This window comes from Acromyrmex echinatior, unplaced genomic scaffold, assembly GCF_024713525.1.
Source record: "Acromyrmex echinatior isolate Ae372 unplaced genomic scaffold, ASM2471352v2 Scaffold31, whole genome shotgun sequence".
Classification (NCBI taxonomy): domain Eukaryota; kingdom Metazoa; phylum Arthropoda; class Insecta; order Hymenoptera; family Formicidae; genus Acromyrmex; species Acromyrmex echinatior.
Genome location: NW_028259065.1, coordinates 148,194 through 154,345, shown reverse-complemented (window position 1 = coordinate 154,345; position 6,152 = coordinate 148,194). Strand labels below are relative to the sequence as shown.

Below are 6,152 nucleotides of genomic sequence, written 5' to 3'. Positions count from 1 at the left end.
AAGAGTCCAAGAGGACGAGAACCCTAAGAGAGTCATAGTTACTTCCGCCATTTACTCGCGCTTGAATTTTTTCACGTTAACATTCAGAGAACTGGGCAGAAATCATATTGCGTCAACACCCTTGAGGGCCATCGCAATGCTTTGTTTTAATTAAACAGTCGGATTCCTCTTGTCCGTGCCAGTTCTGAGCTGAGCGTTGAATGGCGGCCAAAGAGGACAACCACGACGGTTCGTGCCGCCACGGAAGCCTCGCAGCAAGGAAGATCCGCGGGAGGCTAAGGCATGGGACCGAGCTCGAATCCCGAAGCCGGCGCGAGACCTCCACGTGGCCCTCTTCTGAATTTTCAAGATCCGAGGGGAAGATCCGGATACCGCCGCAACTGCAGTGCTTTTCGCGTTCCAAATCCTATCTCCTTGTTAGAGGTTTCCAGGGAAGTCGAATGCTTATACAGAAAAGAAAACTCTTTCCGGATCTTCCGACGGCGTCTCCAGGTCATTTTGAGTTACCTCAACGAACACTCTTACGAGGGCCCGAATTGTATGCGATTCCGCTGCCAGGTTCCAAAATAAGAATCGGATTCCGTTTCGTCCGACGGGCGTGTGTCTCTCTCCTCTTTGCAGAGTATACCAGAGTGTACACTAGAGTATCGTACGCCGTCACTGACATAGGATTTCTGCTAGGGCTTAGGATCGACTGATTCGTGTGCAACACGAAATGTTCACACGAAACCTTTCTCCACGTTCAGTTCTCCAGGGCCTCGCTGGAGTATTTGCTACTACCACCAAGATCTGCACCGGCGGCTTTAGGCAGGCTCGCGCCCAGACCCTTCTGCGCACACCGCCGCGACCCTCCTACTCGTCAGGGCTTCGTGGCGGCGCGTGCGGCAGAATATAGGCTCGACGCTTCAGCGTCATCCATTTTCAGGGCTAGTTGCTTCGGCAGGTGAGTTGTTACACACTCCTTAGCGGATTCCGATTCCATGGCCACCCTTCTGCTGTCTTAAACAACCAACCCCACAACGTTAGTTCTACTTACCAAAAATGGCCGACTTGTCACTCTGATCTGATTCCTATTCGTGACTTCATAATTCAAGAAAGTCAGAGATCTCACCCATTTAAAGTTTGAGAATAGGTCGTTTCGGTCCCAAGGCCTCTAATTCGCTTTATTAGATGAGATTCGCGCTTATTTCATGCGGAACGGGCGAGTGCCAGTTATTCTGAGGGAAACTTCGGAGGAAACCAGCTAGATGATTCGATTAGTTTTTCGCTCTTATAGTTCCGACGATCGATTTGTACGTCAGAATCGCTACCTGGAACCTCCATCAGGATTTCCTGACTTCGTCCTGATCAGGCATAGTTCACTATCTTTCGGATCCCAACGTGTACGCTCTGGGTGCGCCTCTTCTCGCGATGAGAACGAGACATCCCGGGAGTACGGAGTCACATCGCGACGCGGCCCATCCTCCCTCGGTCGACAACCAGGGCCGACCTTCACTTTCATTATGTCTTTAGATGCAAAGTTCCAATGATTTGCGTACATGTTAGACTCCTTGGTTCGTGTTTCAAGACGGGTCCTAAGAGTATCCAAAGCAGTAGCGTCGCTGACCGGTATCGGTTCCCCGCGCGAAGCGGGGAATGGCCGATTGAAGGTTATCCATCGACCCAACCGGGCCAGGACCGGTGACGACGCTAGGTCCGTTAGCCTCCGTGTACCGTGGCGCGCGCTTGCGACGGATTCAACGCATAAACGCACTCGAGCGAGTTGCGGCCTAACACCTTGCGTGTACTTCCGGGCAGTCGGCCGGGCAACCGAGGGTTTGACGCATTTTACCGGCGATGCGTCAGTCACCGCATCCGGACCGTAGACCGACACCCAGCGGGTCGCGACGTTCTACTAGAGAAAAAGTGCACGACGATGAACGCCGGACATCAATGCACGGTGTCCACGAGGATGGGTCGCGAGGACCCCGCAGGACATTGCCCACCGACGCGAAGCCAGCGTCGCTGACGATGAATCTCCCCGTTCGATCTTTTGGGTTTCTTAGGTTTACCCCTGAACGATTTCACGTACTCTTGAACTCTCTCTTCAGTTCTTCTTTTCAACTTTCCCTCACGGTACTTGTTTGCTATTGGTCTCGTGATCATATTTAGCCTTAGATGAAGTTTACCACCTACTTAGAACTGCATTCTCAAACAATCCGATTCTAAGGAGGAATCCTTCCGAGACGCGCACCGATCGCTATGAACCTGGCATCCTTTGCGGGTAAGTGGCCCCATTTAAGATGGACTTGGACGCGATGTGATATCTCGGGATAAACGGATCTTCCCAAATACCATATTTCCCTGCGGCAGAACCACAAGATTGCTGGACTCTTTCCTGTTCGCTCGCTAAGGAAATCCTGATTAGTTTCTTTTTCTCTGCATAATAATATCCTTAAATTCAGCGGATGATCTCACCTGCTCTGAAATCGTCAAAAGAAGAAAACACGACGGGATGAGACGAGGCTCCCTCGTGCGCACGAGACGCAGAAGAGTCGTCGATTGTTCCGACAGCGAGTGTTTGTGCGAGAACGGAAATTCGGCGGCGAGTACACGACGATGCGTACGACCGGTCCTCTCCCTATCTCTCGCGAGACGAGTTTCTCGTGGACACACGGTCGGCTCGCGCGCACGATCGATCTCCTTGCGCGTCGCGCAGCTCCGCGAGACGCGTGTCTCCAGGCGACGGCAACCTCGCCAACCTCGCGATTCATTTCGAACGATGCCAGGGAAGACGGACGCTCCGGTGTGGAGCATCGTTTCGCGCGACCAGGCGAGCGTCCAACATTCGCTCGTACACAAAAGCGCAAGCAGTCTTTAGATATCAAAACGATCCTTAGCCAGGCGTGGTCCGGGAATTGTATCCGTGGGCCGCGATGTGCGTCCGAAATGTCGATGTTCATGTGTCCTGCAGTTCACAAGTTGACGTGCAATTAGCTGCGTTTTTCATTGACCCACGAGCCAAGTGATCCACCGTTCAGGGTAATCGTTAAATTTCGAGCAAAATCGTCCTCGGACGTTTCTCTGCTTTGTGTTTCTATATGTTTCGAATCAGACTGGTTCGCGCGGACCGCCGCCCCGTTAACGGCGGCACAATGAGATATCTCATCGTCGTTGAGCGAACGGGAGCGTCCCTCGCCGGGCGAAGCGAAAGCCGGAGCGGAAGTCTTCGAGCGAAAAACCATCGAGCGACGAGAAAACGATGTTCTGTTGGTTCTCTCGTATAGCTTACCATCGGATCGCGCCCAGCTTGGGCGCCTCGCTTCGCGAGCGGATAAACGCGCGCGGCGGTAAACATGACGCCATCTCGTTCATAGACTCAGACGCAATGTACGTGCTAGGACGCACGATGTTGTAGCGTGATCGATGGCGGCCGGTCACCACGCGGCGTTTTGACTCTCACCACCGCGGTGAGAGAGAGCGTGAACGCGGCGGTGGCAACACTCGGGAGACACGCAACGAAAAGAAGCGCGCTCGAACACACTCTCTCGTGCGCGCGTAAGTCGCGTAGAAACCACGACGACGCGCAAATACTGTCAATTCCATAATTTCTCTGTTTACATACACTCCGACTGCTGCGAGCTCGCGTCACGTAGGACGTCTCTGCACACAAGGCAGGACTTCCGGAACGTTAATGATTCTTCCACAAATTCACCTACGGAAACCTTGTTACGTCTTTTACTTCTTCTAAATGATCAAGTTTGGTCATCTTCCCGGCAACATTGGCAATGTCGCGCACTAGTCCGAAGACCTCACTAAATCATTCAATCGGTAGTAGCGACGGGCGGTGTGTACAAAAGGCAGGGACGTAATCAACGTGAGCTTATGAGGAATTCGCTTACTAGGAATTCCTCATTCATGGAGAACAATTGCAAGTCCCAATCCCTAGCACGGAGGAGGTTCACCGGATTACCCGGGCCTTTCGTCTGGGAAACACACGCTGATTCCTTCAGTGTAACGCGCGTCCAGAACATCTAAGGGACAGACCTGTTATTGCTCAATCTCGTGCGACTAGAAGCCTGTTCCTCTAAGAAGATTTGTTTGTACATTGATAGTAAAAATTTATCAGCCGAAGCCGAAGGCGATACCATAAGGTACGCCTATTTAGCAGGCTAGAGTCTCGTTTGTTATCGGAATTAATCAGATAAATCGCTCCACCAACTAAGAACAGCCATGCACCCACCGAATCAAGAAAGAGTTGTCAATCTGTCAATTCTTCCGATGTTTTGGGCCTGGTGAGGTTTCCCGTGTTGAGTCAAATTAAGCCGCAGGCTCCACTTCTGGCGGTGCCTTTCCGTCAATTCCTTTAAGTTTCAGCTTTGCAATCATATTATACTTCCCCCGGAACCCAAAAGCTTTGGTTTCCCGGAAGCTGCCCGCCGAGTCATCGGAGGAACTTCGGCGGATCGCTAGCTGGCATCGTTTATGGTTAGAACTAGGGCGGTATCTGATCGCCTTCGAACCTCTAACTTTCGTTCTTGATTAATGAAAACATTTTTGGCAAATGCTTTCGCTTCTGTCCGTCTTGCGACGATCCAAGAATTTCACCTCTAACGTCGCAATACGAATGCCCCCATCTGTCCCTATTAATCATTACCTCGGGGTTCCGAAAACCAACAAAATAGAACCGAGGTCCTATTCCATTATTCCATGCACGCAGTATTCAGGCGAGGATAGCCTGCTTTAAGCACTCTAATTTGTTCAAAGTAAACGTACCGGCCCGACTCGACACTCAGTAAAGAGCACCGCGACGGGATATTAGTTGGGCCGCCTCTCGCGAGGCTAAGCCCACCGGTAGGACGTCCCACATCACGCCAGTTAAACACCGCGAGCGGTGAACCGACGGTGTGCGACACAGATTCAACTACGAGCTTTTTAACCGCAACAACTTTAATATACGCTATTGGAGCTGGAATTACCGCGGCTGCTGGCACCAGACTTGCCCTCCAATGGATCCTCGTTAAAGGATTTAAAGTGTACTCATTCCGATTACGGGGCCTCGGATGAGTCCCGTATCGTTATTTTTCGTCACTACCTCCCCGTGCCGGGAGTGGGTAATTTGCGCGCCTGCTGCCTTCCTTGGATGTGGTAGACCATTTCTCAGGCTTCTTTTCCGAAATCGAACTCTGATTCCCCGTTACAACCATGGTAGGCGCAGAACCTACCATCGACAGTTGATAAGGCAGACATTTGAAAGATGCGTCGCCGGTGCTAAGACCGTGCGATCAGCACAAAGTTATTCAGAGTCACCAAAATAAACGGTGGACGGACGGACAACCGCCCGCCACCGATTGGTTTTGATCTAATAAAAGCGTCCATTCCATCACGGGATGTATGTATTAGCTCTAGAATTACCACAGTTATCCAAGTAAATGTGGGTACAATCTAATGAACCATAACTGATTTAATGAGCCATTCGCGGTTTCACCTTAATTCGGCATGCACTGAGACATGCATGGCTTAATCTTTGAGACAAGCATATGACTACAGGATCAACTAGGGAGCTTTATGTACCCACTATAGTTTTTGCTAGCGACTCTCTCGCGAGCGTGTCTCGAGAGAGCCGTGTGTGCCGTTGATGCCGCCGGTCTCGCGAGCCGATCGCCAGTCTCTTATTCCGCTCCTTTACGAGCTCGATAGAGCCGTATAGAGACGATTTAAGTGCTCCGAAGAACATCGACGTGGTGTTTCACACGTTTATTGCAAAGATCATTTTCTCATTCTCTTATGATAGACGGATTGTAACCGCCTCGATTCTGACGTTAAATCGATGATGCGATGCTGAGACTTCCAGGTTCGTAGACCGATAGGCCCTTTCGGACACTCGAATGTCTTTCGCTAAGGATTACAAGTATACACGGAAAAGATCTCACCTTCCGTCACTCACGTCCGTGAAGTTGATGTTCAGCAAGCGCGATGATCACGTTCATCTACGAACGAGGGAAGATCGCGCGGCCACTATGTGCACGCCACATAAGAGTCATTCGGTCTTTCGACACTTACTTGTGGCAATGCTGTATGGAAAAATAAAACGAAGTGAATCGCCCCGAATCGAACGATTCCGACAAGATTAGTCCGTGTTTCATACTCTGTACGAATGTCTTTCGTATCAG

The 6,152-nt window shown here is 51.0% G+C and overlaps 3 pseudogenes; all 3 read right to left on the bottom strand.

Annotated features, from left to right (window-relative positions):
* Nucleotides 1-253: 253 nt before the first annotated feature.
* LOC147906456 (large subunit ribosomal RNA) lies at nucleotides 254-2,448 on the bottom strand (annotated as a pseudogene).
* A 421-nt stretch (nucleotides 2,449-2,869) lies between these two features.
* On the bottom strand, nucleotides 2,870-3,024 carry LOC147906455 (5.8S ribosomal RNA; annotated as a pseudogene).
* Nucleotides 3,025-3,671: 647 nt separating this feature from the next.
* On the bottom strand, nucleotides 3,672-5,542 carry LOC147906454 (small subunit ribosomal RNA; annotated as a pseudogene).
* Nucleotides 5,543-6,152: the final 610 nt, after the last annotated feature.